General features: G+C 38.4%; 2 protein-coding genes across 2 annotated transcripts in view; both read left to right on the top strand.

The window, feature by feature from the left end:
- LOC117991406 (uncharacterized) overlaps positions 1-21,266 on the top strand; it is a 311,428-nt gene that overhangs the window by 194,091 nt on the left and 96,071 nt on the right. The gene's annotated exons all lie outside the window — the stretch shown is intronic.
- The window catches only part of LOC117991391 (serine-rich adhesin for platelets-like), a 165,557-nt gene that overhangs the window by 54,445 nt on the left and 89,846 nt on the right, over positions 1-21,266 (top strand). The gene's annotated exons all lie outside the window — the stretch shown is intronic.

Below are 21,266 nucleotides of genomic sequence, written 5' to 3'. Positions count from 1 at the left end.
AAATAGGGGTTTGAAATTTGAGTAGTCCACGCGGACGCAGTCGCGAACATAAGCTAGTAACAATTAATTGAAAACCATTCTTATGTGGTGTGAAATGAAAGTGTCCGAATACATTTGAGTATTTACTTGCCTACCTTATTCATAAAACGTTAAATAATGTAAAAGTTAACGCACATGATATTATTCGGGAATGAGGCTAAGTGGCTGAAACCGGTCGGCGCCTGATGCTGGCAACAGACGAACCAACTTGGTTGGCACTAAACAACGCAACCAACACCACAGAATAGAATAGAATAGAATGTTTTTTTATTCATGTAAACTTTTTAAAAGTGCTTATGAATAGTCAGGTAGTTTTAATTTACAACTGGTTCGGAATGCCGTTCCTACCGAGAAGAACCAGCAAGAAACTCGGCGGTTGCTCTTTTTAATTTTTCAATTTACAATGTTATTATACCGTACTATACAAGCCACACATGACTCTTAAGGTTCGTACGCACCTGAGCGGCGCGGCGCGGCGCTTCAGTCCGACTGCAGAACGCGTCACCTCAGGCCGCTCGACGGTGCCTACCGCACTACAACTTCAGTACGCGGCACCTCGCGTCACTTGCGCGTCACTTTTATACCCGTTCGCGTACGAGCGCGAAGCGCCGTGCCGCGCCGCTGGGTATGTCGCACTAGCGTCACTGCACTGCGCGTCGCTTCGCTGCGCTTCAAAATATTCTCTCCAGCCGTGCCGCGCGGCAACGCGCGGTGAAGCGCTGTGCAGCGCCGCTCTAGTGCGATATGCGCCATACAAAATGATAGAAATGATATTTTGACGCTCTGTGCCGCGACGTGCAGCTCGCTGAAGCGCCGCGCCGCGCCGCTCAGGTGCGTACGAACCTTAACAGTTGGTATTACGTAAAAGAATCATGAACCGCAGTGGATGATTAGTTGATTTATTTGTTGGCATGATGTTGGGGATTTACTGCAATGGCCAATACGATTGGTTCGTCAGTCATAACTCTGATCACGTGATGTAGGAAAAGAAAGTAGGTATAGTGCATTCAATATTAACTGGCGTGTTTCCAATTGAGACCGTCATTAGCAATACCTAACAATAGGGTTAAGTCGTGGCGGGTGAATTCAAAATATCAACACTGGTTGGTTTGCAACAAAATATATAAGGTTGAACCGGCTCCTTTAAAAATGAATAGGCTCTATGATTTTTTTTTTTTATAATTACCCCTATTGTTTACATGGCATGTCGAATGATATCCTCTGTAATCACCACTGTCGACTAGAGCTCTTTTGACGTGACACCAACTTGAGGTACAGTTCTTGCAATTCACGAAGGCGAGTGAATTTACTTGTGGCTACTTCGTATACATGGGCATTGCGTAAATGTGCGTTCCTGTCGGACTAATCAGTCGCTCCAATGTCTCAGGCAATGAGCCACTCGCCCTCGTGAATTGCAAGAACTGTATGTAAAGAACGGGCCGAATTGAGAATCACCTTTCCTTCCATCCTTTTAGGAAGTCGGTTTAATAGGTATCTTTGTTAAATGCATGGGCCATGCATGTTAAAAAATCATTCAAACATTGTCATCATCAACCCTACAGGCGGCCTACTACTACTACTAGATACTACTAGAGTACGGGTCTCGTCTCAGAATGAGAAGGGTGTAGACTTTAGGCCATAGTCCACCACTGGCCAAGTGCGGATTGCCAGACTTCATCATCTATGAGAACATTATGTAGAATTCTGATCTTCTCCAATCAAGTTGGATCGTCTGTCAGAGGCGTAAAGAAAGAAATTCGTAAACGAAACTGCAATTATAAGATAATTACTCGAATATGTGATTGTTTTATACCTACTGTTGAGTAATGAAGATATCTTAATTTTAATTATTTTCAGTCAGTTTTAATGTACTGGTTTTCTTCGTAACAATCACAAGATCAGTACTAAGAGGATGTTAACTTCCTTCCATATTAATCTATATAAAAGGAAAAGGTGACTGACTGACTGACTGACTAATCTATCAACGCACAGCTCAAACTACTGGACGGATCGCGCTGAAATTCGGCATGCAGATATAATTATAACGTAGGCGTCCGCTAAGAAAGGATTCTTCAAAATGCAACCCCTAAAGGGGTAAAATAGGGGTTTGAAGTTTGTATGAAAGTCTGTCAGTTTTGAAGTGTCTATAAAGAAGTTTTGTAGTTAATATTTTTGCAATTAGCAGTATGACATATTTTATTAAGCTCATAGTATGTTAAAATCTCATAGTTAAAGATCAACCCTAAGGGTGTAAAATAGGGGTTTAAATTTTGTGTAGTCCACGCGGACGAAGTCGCGGGCATAAGCTAGTATCATATGTACATACTAATAAAAGAAATTGAAGTGTCTGTCTGTAATTCCGAAATAACTACCTCATATTATGGCTATTTTAACTGCAGTACCATAACCGAGTGGTTTTCAGATTTTCCCCCGAATGTCTGCTATAAGACCTACCTACCTGCCAATTTTAATGATTCTAGCTCAACGGGAAGTACCCTGTCAGTAGGTTTCTTGACAGACAGACAGACAACAAAATAATCTTATAAGGGTTCCGTTTTCCTTTTGAGGTACGGAACCCTAAAAACGGACTAAGTCGCGGGGATAAGCTAGTGATCAATAATTTATCCTTGAGTTACAGCCGCAGTCAGAGTCTCTTAATCGTTACTTAAGGCATTCCTTATCCATACTAATTAATGCCTTAAGTAACGATTAAACGACTCTGAGTGCGACAGTTAGTGCCAATAAGAGGAACTGTCACGCCATCTCACGACCATCGCCTTTCAATCGGTCGCTCAAGAGGACTGTGGGAACTGGGTACCATGCTGTTCGTTCTTCAGTACCGTTAGCTTAAAAAAGCTGTGATAGCCTAGTGGTTAGGACGTCCGCCTTTTAATCGGAGGTCGCGGGTTCGATCCTGGGTACGCACCTCGAACTTTTCGGAATTATGTGCGTTTTAATTAATTAAATATTGCTTTGACGGTGAAGGAAAACATCGTGAGGAAACCTGCATGCCTGAGAGTTCTCCATAATGCTCTCAAAGGTGTGTGAAGTCTACCAATCCGCACATGGCCAGCGTGGTAGACTATGGCCAAAACCCTTCTCACTCTGAGAGGAGACCCGTGCTCTGTAGTGAGCCGGTGATGGGTTGATCATGATGATGATGACCGTTAGCTTGGCGATACTGAGGTCTCGAGTTCAAAGTTCACATCATCATCAACTGGATATACGTCCACCGCTGGACATAGGTCTCTTGTAATGACCTCCACACGCCATGAACTTGCGCCGCGCCGCCTGAATCCTGTTCCTTGCCTTCGGAAGTCGGGCACACGAAAGACACGAAAAGGCCAAATTTTGACCTCCGAAGTCGGTCACCCATCCAGTTGCCGACTCGGATAAACGTGGCTTAAAATTACAATTGATTGAAATGCTTTCTTCTTATTTTGTTTTAGGCCACAATACACTCATGTGACTAAACCAGTCACATTAGACAATATCAGGTAAAATCGCATTCTATCGTAAAACTTATTCAATAAAATCAATAAAAAATAAAATATATACACTAGTAAATAAATATATTAAAATAAATAAACTGTTTGCATTATAATTTACAATAATGTTTCGTAACAATACGCAATCCATATAATCATAATAAAAAAGATTTCATATACTACTATACCTAGCTACTTTTTCACAATAAGTGGGCATAGTTTTTCATAATTTTCGTGCGTACACGGAATGTTTTTCTTTTTAATATCTTTCTTTATTTCCTTCGTGAAACGCAATTTTCTCTGACGAATGATCTATCACGTCAGCAGTGCAAGCACAGTTATTGCGGCAACTTTTCTCACGACTATTTCGTCGACATAGCGTTGCATAAACACTGTTGATTACAAAAATTGAATAAAATAAAAAGCGATAGAAATCATCATCATCATCATCTCAATCAATCGGAGCAACGGAACAGCGATCACGCACTCATCCGATCCGAATCCGTGAAAATACGGATATAAAATATATTATAGTCGGCCATAGTCTACCACGCTGGCCATGTGCGGATTGGTAGACTTCACACACCTTTTAGAACATTATGGAGAACTCTCAGGCATGCAGGTTTCCTCACGATATTTTCCTTCACCGTTAAAGCAAGTGATATTTAATTAATTAAAACGCACATAACTCAGAAAAGTTAGAGGTGCGAATCCCCGACCTCCGATTAGAAGGCGGACGTCCTAACCACTAGGCTATCACAGCTTACCGACCGAGAGATGTGTCGCACAAATTGTGCTCGGGTTTATTCTATTCATTATAATGGATATCGCAAAAACGACTAAGGCCCGGTATCCACCTAAGCGGAGCGGAGAGGAGATAAGTGCAGTAAACAAATCCAATTTTTTAAAAATGACGTGATAATTTTTTCACGTCTTTTATCTCCTCTCCTCTCCACTTGGGTGGATACCGGGCTTTAGCGTGCTTCGTTTTACTGTAGATCCAAAACGGGACGGGAAGGGTTATGATTAATTATTAGAATGTATGTTTGTCGGTCAGTGTCCTCATAAATAGAAAACTACTTCTTTGGACACGCAGTCTTTGCACTTGTTTGTATATAGCGTGGTAGCTTCCAAACTGAAATACGTATACTATTTAAATATGGTTTTGTTTGTCAATTCATTGCATCATGTTTTATCATTGAAATGTACATAATATACAGGTATGCTGGAAAATGTTGCTATATAAATAGCCAGTTATTTTTTTGTGTCGATCCGAAGAAAGTGCCTCTTTTAGTTCATTAATGGTCTTCGTATTGATACTATGGTGACAGATGTCACATTTAGTTCCGAGTGCGCTCACATAACGCTCACTGCTGCTATCAGCGCCAAAATGGTTGCTTCAGATATAGGTCGACAATTGTAAATCCAGCTGTACAAACTGTTCACTACAATTGTCCCTTGCCGTTATGTTGGTACCATCGTTTTGTTTGCTTTATTCCCGTAGATAGAATAATAGGTAGATTTAAGTACTGTGTAACCGCGTATGAGATAGCGATAGCACGACGTAACGATGAATAACACGACAATTATTACCATTGTTTAGTAGTCAATATTTGTATTAAATTAACCGATCAACAATATTTGTATTAAACGTTTTTTTTGTGAAAACAAGTAAATAACTCATGAGAAATACAATTACGCCACGAATTCTCAAAGTTTGTTTCGCAACTAAAGTTGCATGCCTTGTATGTAAGTTGTATGTATTCTTGAAAAAAATAGGTTAGCTGCGTCTCTGTTTATCACATTAGTAACTTTATCTGTGCTCTCTTTTTAGTGTGAATGAGAAAGCAGACGTTCCTGTATCTACCTTTATTACTCTATCTACGTTTATTCCAAAGAACTTAGGGGTTATTATTGTGTGATTTTCAATAGTGCCAACATAACGTCAGGGGACAACTTATTGTGAATGGTCTATACTTATTATATTATGTCTTGTATTACTAGAGGTCTCTATGTTTTATTTATTAGATCATTTTAATATAAGATATACAATTAATTCGTTCTTGACATTTCGCTGCGTGAATGAAAATAGATACTTTTGTCATAGAGTATTAAAAATTGCACTAGGTAGGTACATACCTAACTAGATAAAAATATTTTTTTCACCTTTACGTTTCACAAGCGTCTATAAAATATATTCTTTATCATATATTTTTATATTTAGGATTATGTTGATATTAAATCTTGCAAGACATTTTATAAGAGCACGGACAAAAGTTTTAATGGAGTAAGAACATAGGATACTTAAATTCGTTCTAGAACTTAGTACACAATTAGATCTCATATCTATAGTTATTCGTTATAAAACTATTCAGTAAATGATCACTTAACCGCTCTCTCTAACAGATATATAAAGTAACAAGTAAAAAATACGAGGCGTATCACATCCACAAAAATAGACCAAACTATGTGCAGTACGCGGCCGAAAGTAAGAAGACGACTTTTAGAAGGAGATAGCAAATTTGTAGAGCACTGTCTCTGTCGTTGAGACCGTCAAAACGCCATATAGATATGAGTGTCAGAGACAACGCTCTACAAAGCCGAAATGTCATTCTAAAGGCCGATGTACATTACTATCGCTAAATTAAAATTATTTAATCAGTGAGCAACGTGTGACTTCCACGCCAGACCTTTATCGTGACTTAAAAACCAAGCATTGTTAAAGATAACTGCCATTATCTACAAAAATAACATTGTACACACAACGTATGTCAAAGCATAATCTTTTTTAAAAACAGATAAAAAACGAATGTGTTCACAAGTGTCACGTCTACGAAAATAGAAGTAATCTATGTCGGGATAGGTGCGTTTACGTAGAAGAATGACATCAGCGCTGGGGAATCCGTGAGTGAGAACTGAGGTGCCAGCGAATTGGCTATTTTTGCTCTATAAATCTGTCAAAGGTATTCTGTTTGTCTTCTAAGAAACACTTCACTTATTTATTGCCTCACAAATAAAAATATACAAAATTAGCTGATGTCCGCGACTTCATACGCGTGGATTTAGGTTTTTGAAAATCCCTTGAAAACTCTTTGATTTTCCGGAATAAAAAGTAGCCTATTTCACTCTCCAGGTCTTAAGCTATACCCATGCAAAAAATCACGTCGAAACGTTGCTCCGTTGCGACGTGATTGAAGGACAAACCAACAAACCAATAAACAAACACACTTTCGCATTTATAATAGGGGTAGTGATGTTTAAATACATGGCTTAGGCAAATCTATAGAGCAGCGTACTTTGACTTTACTTAGATTTCAGTTTTAGTTAAAAAGAGACAGATATCTTACTTTTTTTAACAACGGATAAAAACGAACGTGTAAAGAAGTGTCGCATCTACAAAAATAGAAGTAATCTATGTCGGGATAGGTGCGTTTACGGAGAAGAATGACATCAGCGCTGGGGAATCCGTGAGTGAGAACTGAGGTGCCAGCGAATTGGCTATTTTTGCTCTATAAATCTGTCAAACGTATTCTGTTTGTTTGCTGCGAAATACTTCACTTATTTATTGCCTCACAAATAAAAATGTACACAATATTTAAGTACATGGCTTAAGCTGAAATATATAGAGCGGACTTTGCTTAGATTTCAGTTTTAGTTAAAAAGAGACAGATATCTTACTTTTTTACAACAGATAAAAATGAACGTGTAAAGAAGTGTCAGGTCTACGAAAATAGAAGTAATCTATGTCGGAATAGGTGCCTTTACGGAGAAGAATGACATCAGCGCTGGGGAATCCGTGAGTGAGAACTGAGGTGCCAGTGAATAGGCTATTTTTGCTCTATAAATCTGTCAAACGTATTCTGTTTGTCTTCTGAGAAATACTTTACTTATTTATTGCCTGGCCAGTGGCCTTCATTCATAAAAACATCATCATCATATCCTTTATGAACTTTTTTTTTTAAATAGAGATAGCGAGCAAACCAGCAGGCGGGTCACCGGATGTTAAGTGATTACCGCCGCCCATGAACATTTGCAGCACCAGAGGAACCGTCGATGCGTTGCCGGCCTTTTAGGAATTTGTTGGTCCGCCCCTTGAATAACCCCATGTTGTAATCTAGTGGGAACACCGGCGATGGGAGTTGGTTTCACAGTTTGCATGTGCGTGGAAAGACCTTTCGATGTCCATTGCTGGACATACGTCATAGGTCTCTTGTAGGGACTTCCACAGGCCACGGTCTTGCGCCACAGAAGGCTGAGAACCGGGTGTGGTGGCGCTCTTTAGGGAAGGCCTGTGTCCAACAGTGGACGTCCACAGGTTCATGATGATGATGATGATGAAGATGAATTATTCCAATAAGTAAATGAAGTCGCTAACTGCTAGTTTACTGTAATTAATTAGATGGTGCAGTTAATTTTAAACCCTTGAGTTTCGAGCGCGGTGCGCTGACCGCTTATAAATCGATTCTTTGTCAATCCGTCTGTTTGAATGATAGATCCGTAACTATGGGCATAATACTGACATTATAAGATAATTTTATAGTGATACTATAATATAATAGTAGCTTAAGTTTTAAGTCCGCTTAATAATTATCACCACTATATCTTACAAATCCAACAACTGACTATCAAAAAGTGTAATTTATTAACTATTTTGATTACATAAACCTTTACTGATCTAAACTAGTATTAATAGGGCTAAGGCGTAGAGAGTAAGATATTTTTACGGTTTATGCTCTAAATTAAACAAATAATTGTAATTTGGTTTAAAATATCTCTCTAAACAATTTTATTTAAAAAACCGGCCAAGTGCGAGTCAGGCTCGCTCAACGAGGGTTCCGTAACACAGTCGTATTTTTTCGACATTTTGCACGATAATTCAAAAACTATATGATGCATAAAAATAAATTAAAACTTGTTTTAGAATGTTATGATACCCCACTTGATATAGTTATCTTACTTCGAAAATTGGAAATACTAATTATTAGTTTATGACCACAATTTAATTTTTTTGTGTGATGTAACCACGAATTCACGGTTTTCAGATTTTTCCCCGAATGTCAGCTATAAGACCTACCTACCTGCCAAATTTCATGATTCTAGGTCAACGGGAAGTACCCTGTAGGTTTCTTAACAGACAGACAGACAGACAACAAAGTGATCCCATAAGGGTTCCGTTTTTACCCTAATTTAAAATAACCGGTGAAACAGGTAGATTCTAGATCAAACATAAACCAGAGTAACCTTCACTTTGTTACAATTAAACTTGAAAATTAATTAAGTAGCTACAATAAACTTTATTACCTCCGGAGTAAGGCATAATTTATTTTCATTGTCTCGCTCGTTATTGCCACAATCATTTTTCATTGTGCCGACTTAATTTCGCTTTTTTAACGCACTTGTGGTTTTCCGCGACTTCGCTTTTATAAAATTGAAGTTTCTATGACCTATTAAATTAACCGGATTTTCAAAAAAACTATATCATCATCAACCAATCGCCAAGCTCAATACTGAGCACGAATCTCCTCTTAAAATCAGAAGGGATTAGGCCATAGTCCACCACGGTCCCATACCTTTGAGAACATTATGGAAAACTCTCAGGCATCCAGGTTTCCTCACGTTAAAAGAAGTGATATTTAAAATCCGAAAGTTAAAAGATTCCGTGGAGCTTTATAATGTTCTCAAAGGTGTGTAAAGTCTACTAATCCGTGCTTGGTCAGCGTGGTAGACTATGTCCTAAACCTTTAGCGTTCTGAACGGAGACCCGCGCTCAGTGGTGAACCGACGCGGCGATGGATTGAGAATCGATATGATTTAAAGAAATATTTCATTTAAATTTTAAATATATGATATGTAGGTACCTATGTATCCCACATAACAATGTTTTTTAACTGGTATAAATTCAAATCAAATCAAACCAAATCGAATATTTTATTCAAAGTAGTACCATACGGAGTACACTTTTTGAATGTCATTACAAAAGTAAAATCACAAAAATAAAATAAAAATAATATAAATCAGTATACAATAATAAAATAAAAATAGAATAAATCAGTTTACAAATTTAAGGTACCTACTTAAGTAATTATTGTAAAAAATAGTAATTAAATTATCAAATAGTAAGTCATAAATTTCAGTTAAAATTCAATTCACAGACAGCTGCCGGCTAGTTCCAACGCAAATAGATTTAAATGAAATATGTTTTAGTTAAAATTTTTAGAAGGCAAGGTTTACACGTTCTCGCTGAGTCACATTTGCACACGGAAACTCGAAATGATAAAGTGGCTAGTGATGTCGCCTACAATGTGATCGATAGATTTATTTTGCTTCATCTTATGAGATAACACATCTAGTGATCTATTTGAGTCCATAATATAATGTAAATAGCAGGTGCGTACCACAATCTTAAATATTATGAAAGTAAAAGGACTGACTGACTGATCTATCAACGCACAGCTCAAACTTTGGACGGATCGGTCTAAAATTTGGCGTGCAGATAGCTATTATGATGTAGACATCTGCTAAGAAAATATTTTCAACATCTGAAGGGGTAAAATAGGGGTTTGAAATCTGTGTAGTCCACGCGGACAAAGTCGCGAGCATCGCGAGGGAGTCAAACTCTCAGAACCATCGCTTGCTGCCACTTCCCGACTATCTATCTCGTTAAGGTTTAACTTGATGTAACAAAAACACTATTTTACACGAGGTATATCGATAATGCTGCGAACATCCCTATTTCCGAGACCCATTTATCGCCGGCGACAGGTGCAAGTCGCAAACGAACTCACAGAACCATTGCTTGTTGCCACTTTCCGACTATCTCGTTAGTTTCAACTTGGTTTAAAAAAAAACACTATTTTACACGATGTATATCGATGGTGCTGTGAACATCCCTATTTCCGAGACCCGTTTATCGTCGGCGACAGGTGCATGTCGCAAACAAACTCACAGAACCATCGCTTGTTGCCACTTCCCGACTATCTCGTTAGTTTCAACTTGGTGTAACAAAAACACTGGTTTACAAAGATTGAAATCTAATTTATGTAAACACTAGATGATGATTCCCTCCATTTCGTCCGCGTGGACTACTTGTTTTGGGCGCCCTATATTTCGTGCCTTAGAGCGTATTACTAAGCCTCCGCTGTCCGTCCGTCTGTCTGTCAGCGCGCTGTATCATTTGAGCCGTAATAGGTAGAGAGTTGAAATTTTCACACAATGTAGCTATGCCGCTATAATAACGACGGATAGTAAAAATTTCAAAATAGCCGCCATGAAAATTAAAAAAAAATATTTAATAGTGTTATTTCTTGTACGACGGTACGGAACCCTTTGTGTGCGAGTCCGACTCGCACTTGACCGATTTTTTGTCTTCACAGTGTCCCGGCCACTTATTATGGTGCTTATTGTATCGAGTCCAAGTGTAATGTTACCTCAAAATAATCGATTTACATACAACATTGTAGCAGGAAAGTGTACCACTAAAACGATAAATAAACGATAATAAAAACAGTTAGTTTTCTGTAAAAAAAAATACAATAGAATGTGACAAAAAACTGGATTAAATAACACACAAAGGGCCGGTTCCGTTACAAACTGTTTGACGTGACTATTACGATACAATAAATATACAAAAAACTCCAGAAAAAAACCGGCCAAGTGCGAGTCAGACTCGCGCACCGAGGGTACCGTACTCGGGAATTTTGCGACAAGTTTCACGATAAATCAAAAACTATTATGCATAAAAATGCAGAAAGACAGACAGACAGACAGATAGACAGACAGACAGACAGACAGACAGACAGACAACAAAGTGATCCTATAACGGCGATTACGCGCTAAACTTTCGTCATCCGAGTTATATCCGTCATCCGTGAGAATACCAGCGATTATCTACAACATATTATGTCATAAGCTCCTATACAAAACAAAAGGGAACGTATTTTCACGGACTTAGATCGGATGAGTGCGTAACCGCCCGTTAGGATTCCTTTTTTCCTTTTGAGGTACGGAACCCTAAAAAGCAACGATAACCAATGAATTCCCGTTCAGAAAAACGAATAATACTTGATACTTTCTATAGCACCTTAGGGTGAGTGCACACGACCAACAGTGCGGACTTCCAGCTATGTATTTTCTTTTGAGACTCATTTAATATTGTGATTGCTTTTTCAAAACTTGTGGATATTCGCACAAGTTTTGAAATTTTCATATATCACAAATTTTTAAATAATAATAATAATATAGGTAGTTGAAAGGTTTTCAATAAATAATGAAAATTACCTTTTGACTATGAGAGACTGTAGTTTCTAAAAAAAACTTGTACAGAATACGTTAATTAAAATACAAAAATGATCCCAGCAAGAATTTCATAGATCCATAATAAGATATTATTTTTATTATTTTGTAGGTACCAAAGCTAAACATAAAAATTTAATACCATCTAAGAAGAGAGCCGTGCTCAGTAGTGTGCCGTGGTTGAGCTGATAATGATGATGATAAGATATACGTAAGCATTTCCTTTACTACTCTATACTTACGCTATTCCATGATTTATAACGATGCATTTAAACCTCGTTCACTAGTCGTAGTGTAGAGAAGGCATTAAATGCCATGCTTTGAGACGGTTTCATATTATTGTTCAAGTACCGAAGGCACAACGCTCGCACTCGGCGATCATGTTTCAAATTGTATAAATAGCCCTGTAATATTATACTGTAGTGTTGACTGTTGATTGAGCTGTTATAAAGGCTCCAGTCAGGGCCGGCCCGAGCTAACTCGGCGCCCTAGGCGAATTACTAGATTCGCGCCATTATTGGTGACAAAAATTTGGCAATAAAATAAAACAGAAATGACCTACCAAATAATTTTACGCTGATGCAAGAAAGTAAGACTCAGGTGAAAAAAGCGATGCAATCCCGAATGCCGTCTTTGTCCAGCCTATTAATTCGCTAACTCAGTGTCTAACACTTAATGATAGCCACCGAGCACTTAAGGTTTTCTACGAAAAAATATTTTTATCAATCAACGAAGCCGCAATGTAGAACCAACTAATGTCAAATGAGCTCGGTGGTTATCATTCAGTGTTAGACACTGAGTTAGCGAATCAACAGGCTGCACAATAGATGGCATTCGAGATTCGCCTTTTTCATCTGAGTCTTACTTTTTTGCTTCAGTGTAAAGTTATTTGGTAGGTCATTTCTTTTTTATTTTCTTGCGAAATTGTGGTGTTGGCTGTTTGATTGAGCTGTTATAAAGGCTCCAGTGATAGCAGAAGCAGTGATACCCTAGTGGTTAGGACGTCCGCCTTCTAATCGGAGGTCGGGGGTTCGATCCCGGGCACGCACCTCTAACTTTTCGGAATTATGTGCGTTTTAATTAATTAAATATCACTTGCTTTAACGGTGAAGAAAAACATCGTGAGGAAACCTGCATGCCTGAGAGTCCATAATGTTCTCAAAGGTGTGTGAAGTCTACCAATCCGCACATGACCAGCGTGGTAGACTATGGTCAAAACCCTTCTCACTCTGAGAGGAGACCCGCGCTCTGTAGTGAACTGGTGATGGGTTGATCATGATGATGATGATGATGATGAAAGGCTCCAGTCAGCGCCGGCCCGAGATAGCTCAGCGCCCTATGCACTAGGTTAATTACTGGACTCACGCCCCTTGCGATACAAAATTCGCGAAAAATAAAACAAATGACATGCAAATAATTTTACTCTCAAAACAAGGGAAATTAGACAAAAAAAATAGCAGTCAGTGGGAAGTGTTCACATTTATAGTTACAGACATGACATAAAAAAAAAAAAAAAATTATATTAGCATGTCGGTGACGTGACCTTCAAATTTTTACCCATCCCAAAATCACCCCATTTTCATCCTCTATTTAATAACTTCTTTACTGGTGGAATTTCCAAAAGTCCTTTCTGAGTGCGTTTCTTAGAGGGTTCAAAAACCCCACTGGTAATAGATAAGTCAGTCAGTCAAAACAAATCTTTTCAACGCTATATTAATTATTCGTAAGATTTCAAACCTTGTATTAATTATGTAGATATCAAACTAAAGCATCTCTCAAAACCAATTTCGAAATTACACACTTCAAACAAATCTACTCTACTTATATTAAAGCACCTGAAAAAGTTATACTTCAAACCAATTTGACTCTTGCTCAATTGGTTTAAAGATCATAATTGCCATAGCCTTTGAACAACAAGTATACTTCAAAAGGTAGTACCTAACAAATTAAATTGTGTTTAATTGTAAACTTTATTAACTTGTGATAAGGTCGAGAGGTTGTAGAAGGGATGCAAAGTAAAGTTTGTTTGTTGCTTTCACATTTTATATACGCTCAGTTTAGGCTAAGTTTGTTATTCTAACATCAACATCCTTTGAGCTGTCGTCGAATTTTAAAGCTAAAGGCTAAAGTTTGAGAGACTCAATATTGATGTTGACTTCATGTTCATACCTATTATAGATGCTTACAGCATTTGTTCAGGAGTTTTATGTTCGAAAACTTCGTCTCAAATCAGAATAAAACCACACGAGTGTCTATTTCTACTCGTGTGATTAAAACTAAGCAAAAATTTAAAAAGGATAGTTTTTTCAAATCCCAATCCCCAAGAACTTTTTAACTTGGTTTGGTTCCTCCTTCACCTTATTATCGTACACACTATATCGTATCGATCTGCTAGGATATGAAACACCCTTCTGGCTTCAGTTTTTCCCTTCCACTTTTAATATACGTACCTTCAAGTCAAGAGTGAATAGGCACCTTCAAGTCAAGAGTGAATAGGCACCTTCAAGTCAAGAGTGAATAGACACCTTCAAGTCAAGAGTGAATAGGCACCTTCAAGTCAAGAGTGAATAGGCACCTTCAAGTCAAGAGTGAATAGGCACCTTCAAGTCAAGAGTGAATAGGCACCTTCAAGTCAAGAGTGAATAGGCACCTTCAAGTCAAGAGTGAATAGGCACCTTCAAGTCAAGAGTGAATGGCACATTCAAGTCAAGAGTGAATAGGCACATTCAAGTCAAGAGTGAATAGGCACCTTCAAGTCATGTGTGAATAGGCACCTTCAAGTCAAGAGTGAATAGGCACCTTCAAGTCAAGAGTGAATAGGCACCTTCAAGTCAAGAGTGAATAGGCACCTTCAAGTAAAGAGTGAATGGCACCTTCAAGTCAAGAGTGAATAGGCACATTCAAGTCAAGAGTGAATAGGCACCTTCAAGTCATGTGTGAATAGGCACCTTCAAGTCAAGAGTGAATAGGCACCTTCAAGTCAAAAGTGAATAGGCACCTTCAAGTCAAGAGTGAATAGGCACCTTCAAGTCAAGAGTGAATAGGCACCTTCAAGTCAAGAGTGAATAGGCACCTTCAAGTCAAGAGTGAATAGGCACCTTCAAGTCAAGAGTGAATAGGCACCTTCAAGTCAAGAGCGAATAGGCACCTTCAAGCGCGCTGCATCTTCACTTGCCGGCAGGTCTTATTGCAGCCAAGCGCTAGTCTTGGTTACTAGAGGCTTTAGACCAAAATCTACCGGGCTGGTCAATTGAGAATTAGCAGTTTACACACTTTTGAGAGTAGGTATTATGGAGATATCTCTGGCATAGAGATTTCCTTACGAAGTTTTCCTTGAATGAGGCAAAAACGAGCAGCAAGCTTTAAATGCACATAGCTCCGATGTGATAAAGGTGCATGCCCGGGACTAAATTTTTGTTCAAAACACATTTTAACTTTTTTTGATGTGATCACAAATTCACGGTTTTTTAGATTTTTCCCCTCATGTCTGCTATAAAACCTACCTTGCTGCAAAATTTCATGATTCTAGGTCAACGAGAAATGCCCTGTAGTTTTCTTGACAGACAGACAGACAACAAAGTCCTAGTCCAGTTCCTATAGGGGTTCCATTTTTCCTTTTGAGGTACGGAACTCTAAAAACCTGCTACAAAGTGAGCTATGGTAGGTAAAGGAACCAGTCCACGAATACAGATTACAATCCGATGCGGACAGATGCTGCGGACAGATGCTGCGGACAGATGCACTATACGCGGTCAGCGGATTGACAGATCACCTTGCTTCTTGTTAAGGCTGTGATACACCTTTTGCTGTTTAGTGTTTAAGGTTGCACTTCATACGCGCTTCTCCATACTGTTAAATATAAGCAGAAGCATCCTTCTCTACATCTATAAGGTAGCTTCGAGGTACCATTTCTTTCGAGTAACGGATTTATTGACTCAAGTGTAATCGCTCGAGGCGATACGTACTAAATGGTTAACTTGTTATCGTTATTTTGGAGGCACAGATTCTAACACATAATAAATCAAACACTGTTCAAGTTTATATAACACTCTATTAGGCTCGTATTCTTATTATAAAACAGTTATCTTGCTTGCTTGCTCTTGCGTTCCGTCCGACGCCGCCAAAACTGCCGTCACACGTCAACTGTCTCGTGACAGCCGACAGCCATTGCTATGTTGCCTACATAAAGGACTAAAGGTAAACTCAGTTTAAACGATTTAATACACTGTTATTAAGGAGCGCCAGCTCGCCAATAAAGGCCCACCACCAGTTTGGCGAGAGTCACAAAATGTAAATATTCTGTCTCAAATTTAATCCATACTAATATTATAAATGCGAAAGTGTGTCTGTCTTTTCACGGCCCATCCGTTCAACCGATTTCGATGAAATTTGGTACAGCGATAGCTTACATCCCGGGGAAGACATAGGCTACTCTTTATCCCGGAAAATCAAAAAGTTCCCACGGGATTTTCAAAAACCGCAATCCACGCGGACGAATTCGCGAGCATCATCTAGATCTAAATATGATAAAGTTATATTTATTTTAAAAGTTATGAGCTCTGAAACCAGCTAAGCTAACAGAGAGAGAGAGAGAGAGAGGGGCGGCGAGAGAAAAATAAATAAATGTCAAGACTTAGGGCCGGTTGTTTCAACAAACTTTGACGGACACGTAACCTTTAAATATGGCGCTAACGAACGTAAGTAAAGAAAAAGCGTTGATTCAGCATCTATTAGCGCTAACGTTCGTTAAAAAGTTACGTTTACGTTAACCAGTGCTGGCGCCATTGGTGATCGTCAAATCAGTTCGTAACTTCATACTTCTTACAAACGGAATATTTTATTTACAAATTATAATGGAATCAATTTAATTCAAAGCTTTTAATGATAGTTTTTTTGAAGATTTTGTAAGAAAGAAAAAGTGTTTAAAATGCGAAGTAGCAATATTAATAACTATGTATATAATTTAATATACTTAAAATGAAATAAGAAAAGGATACGGAGAAGTAAGTTAATTTTTAGGGTTACTTTCGCAACCAAAATAAAAATGACGAACAGTTTTTTGTACAATGAAGCAACGCACTTAAATTAACAGATGTTAAAGTTCGTCTACGTCCGTTAAATTTTAACGAACGGATCTTACGAAGACCAATGGTTTGAAACAACCGGCCCTATGAAACAGAAAAATTCTCAGTAGTGAGCCAACCGTGAGTTGAGATGATAAAATAATGAATTTTACATAACATGCGGAACCCCATTAACTCTAGCACACACTTGGCAGGTATTTTAATTGAAGTGCACTGTTATCAGTCGTCTTATCTTCCATGCACCGACGAAGTATTTTAATTGAAGATACGAAAATGACTGACTAACACGCCAACCCCACCTGTCGACGAAAAACTCGTTGTGGGCCAAAATGTTTATTAAATTATACAGTACACAGACTAAAAGTAAAACATAGACTAAAGATAAACTTACTATCTTACTAATATTATAAAACTATTTATTTTTGACGACCTCCCTGGCGCAGTGGTGAGCGCTGTGGTCTTAATAGTGGGAGGTCCCGGGTTCGATTCCTGGCAGGGGTTTGGAATTTTATAATTTCTAAATTTCTGGTCTGGTCTGGTGGGAGGCTTCGGCCGTGGCTAGTTACCACCCTACCGGTAAAGCCGTGCCGCCAAGTGATTTAGCGTTCCGGTACGATGCCGTGTAGAAACCAAAGGGGTATGGGTTTAATAAAAACTGCCATACCCCTTCCAGGTTAGCCCGCTATCATCTTAGACTGCATCATCACTTACCACCAGGTGAGATTGCAGTCAAGGGCTAACTTGTAACTGAATTTAAAAAAAAAAAAAACTAGCTAATGCTCGCGACTTTATGTGTGTGGATTTAGGTTTTTAAAAATGGGAATTCTATGTTTTCCCGGTATAAAAAGCCTATGTCACTCACTAGGTCTTTATCTGTACCCCATGGACCTATAATACTCTCCTATAACACTCTTATACCCATGCAAAAAATCACGTCCATCGTAATCACGTCCTTTAGAATGACATTTCGGCTTTGTAGAGCGTTGTCTCTGTCACTCATATCTAAAATCCTCCTCAGGCCTCAGGAGCCTCAATAGCTCAACCGGTATAGGAGTGGACTGAAAACCGAAAGGTCGACGGTTCAAACCCTGCCCGTTGCACTATTGTCGTACCTACTCCTAGCACAAGCCTGACGCTTAATTGGAGAGGAAAGGGGAATATTAGTCATTTAATATGGCTAATATTATTTTTAAAAAACAAATATATATGACGTTTTGTGGGTTTCAACGATAGAGACTGCTCTACAAATCCGCTATCTCCTTCTAAATGTCGATGTACATTACTTGCAGTACGCAGCCAAAAGTGATGAACATCGATCTTTAGAAGGAGCTAGCAAATTTGTAGAGCACCGTCTCGGTCGTTGAGACTGACAAAACGTCATATGAGTATGAGTGACAGAGACAACGCTCTACAAAGAAGAAATGTCATTCTAAAGGCCGATGTTCATCACTTTCGGCCGCGTACTGTACTCAAGGGCTCGCTCTATCTTTTCTTTAGTCTTTGGAATTGTACATTATACGTAAATTAATACAATGTGAAACACAAAATTTTGTCGCCACCTGGAAGAGGACATTAAAAAGAACAAGTTTTTAAACGTGATTAAATGAAGAATGAACTGAATTCTTGCAGCTTGCATTCTTGGTACCATTACAAGATTTATTATTTAGCACTAGCTGGTCCGCCTCGGCTTCGCTTGAGTGTAATTTCTGAATTTTTAGGGTTACGTACCTAAAAAATCCTAATTAATATTATAAATGTGAAAGTGTGGATGTTTGGATGTTTGTTACTCAATCACGCAAAAACTACTGGACGGATTTGGCTGAAATTTGGAATGGAGATAGATTATACCCTGGATTAACACATAGGCTACGTTTTATCCCGGAAAATCAAAGAGTTTCCGCGGGATTTTGAAAAATGTAAATCCACGCGGATCAAGTCGCGGGCATCAGCTATAAAAAATAAATCCTTATGAGATCACTTCGTTTGTCTGTCGTGTCTGTCAAGTCAAAACGTATATGGTACTTACCGTTGACCTAGAATCATCAACAAAGCGCTACAGCCCTGGGTGGGTCCTGGGTCAGAATTAGCTTCCTTCCAGATATCTACCGACCTCTAGCTCTTGCTCGGCCTCTAAGGCCCTCTGGTTTGCTGTCCAACAACTCTTTCTTACAGCAAAAGTAAAGAGAAAAATCCGATAACCGTAATTATGTTAATTACGGTTATCGGGTTTTTATAACTTGTGTTACACAAGTTTCTACGGAACCCTCATTGCGCGAGTCCGACTCGCACTTGGCCGATTTTTATCTTTAAGTTTATAAGTACTTTTTCAATTTATTTTATGGCGTTGGATGCAAGTCTTTTGGAACAATACTGAATAACATTGAGATCAGGAAAATGTGCTTATTGACCTACAATGTACCAATAAAATATATAAAATATTATCGAATTGGTGTCGGTACGATAAAAAGCCTTTCTTGGCATTCATAACCTTGTATAAAGCCCTTAATTCCTTATTTACATACTAAACATTACAGTTATAAGTATTATAAGCATGTATTTTGTACTCTTAAATATTATGCAGATGTACTTGTAACCTATGTATGTTTTTGATCAATAAATAATTTATAATTTATTTATTTATAATTAGTTAATACTTGTACAAGGCTGAAATTGCATAAAGAGAAAATTAGCTGAGTTGAATTGGCTGAGTTTGTTGTGGGCTCTTCTTGGACCTGGGCGCGTTTGTTTCTCTAATCCGTGTTTGGAACCCTCGTAGCTTTAGTTTTTAAGGTGACGCAGTACGCTCGAACAAACCTATGTGCTTTTCACTTGACATTGTATGAGAAAGGTGAGAGGCACGATGATTTACACCGAAATCAAGGGTTTAGGACAAGTATTTTTGAGTTTATGTTTGCAAAGTATAGTTATTTTAACTAATGAATACATAAACTATGTCTAATGTTAAATTTCTTAACAATTTTCATACCCCTATTCTTATTTAACCCTCAGTGCGCGAGTATGACTCGGTCGGTTTTATCTTAAGAGAGACCGGAAATACTTTTTGCCGCCCTTAACTACCCTGAACTACTTTAGGAGATGCACCGGCGTAAACAAACACATTTTAACACCAGTTAAGTGTACTTGTTGACACTTCATCAACGTAAACATTACAGAACTTAACTGTTTACTTTTAAAAAAAGTGTTTTACTGTTTACGTTACGTTTACCGACACTTGCGAGTGTTAGTTTTGACCAGTGAGTTGATGTATTACTAGAGTAGCAATGGGGCTGATTCTCTTGTACACAATCTCTAAACTAAACTAAATTACCAGGTCTAAATCTAGTGCCATCCTTTTCCGCAAGCAACATTATGAAATTGATAGCAATAGATTTAGGCGTGACATTTTAGTTTAGTTTAGAGATTGTGTACAATGGAATTAGCCACTATGTTTGTATTTTGCTGCAAAGTTCAGCTAGTCAATTGCGGGAAATCTGCATCAATCATCATTATAGTCGCAATTGTTGTGATTGGCTGAATTTATCAACTCCAAGCATAATCTCACTAACTGATGTCTTTGTAGTCATTATAGGTCGTGCTTTTTTGACGCTTGATGTAAAAGATTCGCTGCTCCATGGTCTTACTCAATGGTTTAAACTATAAACTATTTTTAGGTAAGGGGTTACTCACAATTAAATGGGCTGTAAGTCTATATTTAAAGCTTTTGTTTAAGTCTGTTCTCTCTCTAAGTCGTAGCTTTTCTTTGATGGTTGAACTTAAAACGACTTACGTTTGTTTGTTGGTTTGTCCTTCAATCACGTCGCAACGGTGCAACGGATTGATGTGATTTTTTGCATGGGTATAGATAAAGACCTGGAGAGTGACATAGGCTACTTATTTTATCCCGGAAAATCAAAGAGTTCCCACGGGATTTTTAAAAACCTAATTCCACGCGGACGAAGTCGCGGGCATCAGCTTGTAATGATAATATAGGTGGTTTGCACCACTTATGTCAAAGAATTTCGTTTTTTTTTTTTTTGATATTTCAAAGCTATCTGCAATCAGTCATTGGATGGACTTTTATCAGATTTTTATGAGTGCATTCAAGGTTGAGAGAAGGTCACTCCATCAAGAAACTCTTCTCATAATGCTTTCGCTGGCTTTAATGTGTACTTGACAGTTCTTCTACTGTGACTCTTTTCAGCCTACTAACTCTGCTGCATGTGGTAAGTGACACTGCCAGACTATTTGCATGGACGTCAAGCCTGGCCTTGGGTTTATTTATTTCTTCTTTAATTGTGGGCATTGCAAGATATTCGTGTATTTCTGTTGTTTTGGTAAACCACGGGGCATTGAGTATTGTGCG

This window comes from Maniola hyperantus, chromosome 19, assembly GCF_902806685.2.
Source record: "Maniola hyperantus chromosome 19, iAphHyp1.2, whole genome shotgun sequence".
Lineage (NCBI taxonomy): Eukaryota > Metazoa > Arthropoda > Insecta > Lepidoptera > Nymphalidae > Maniola > Maniola hyperantus.
Note: the sequence above shows the minus strand (reverse complement) of the source record. Positions and strands in the feature narration are given on the sequence as shown.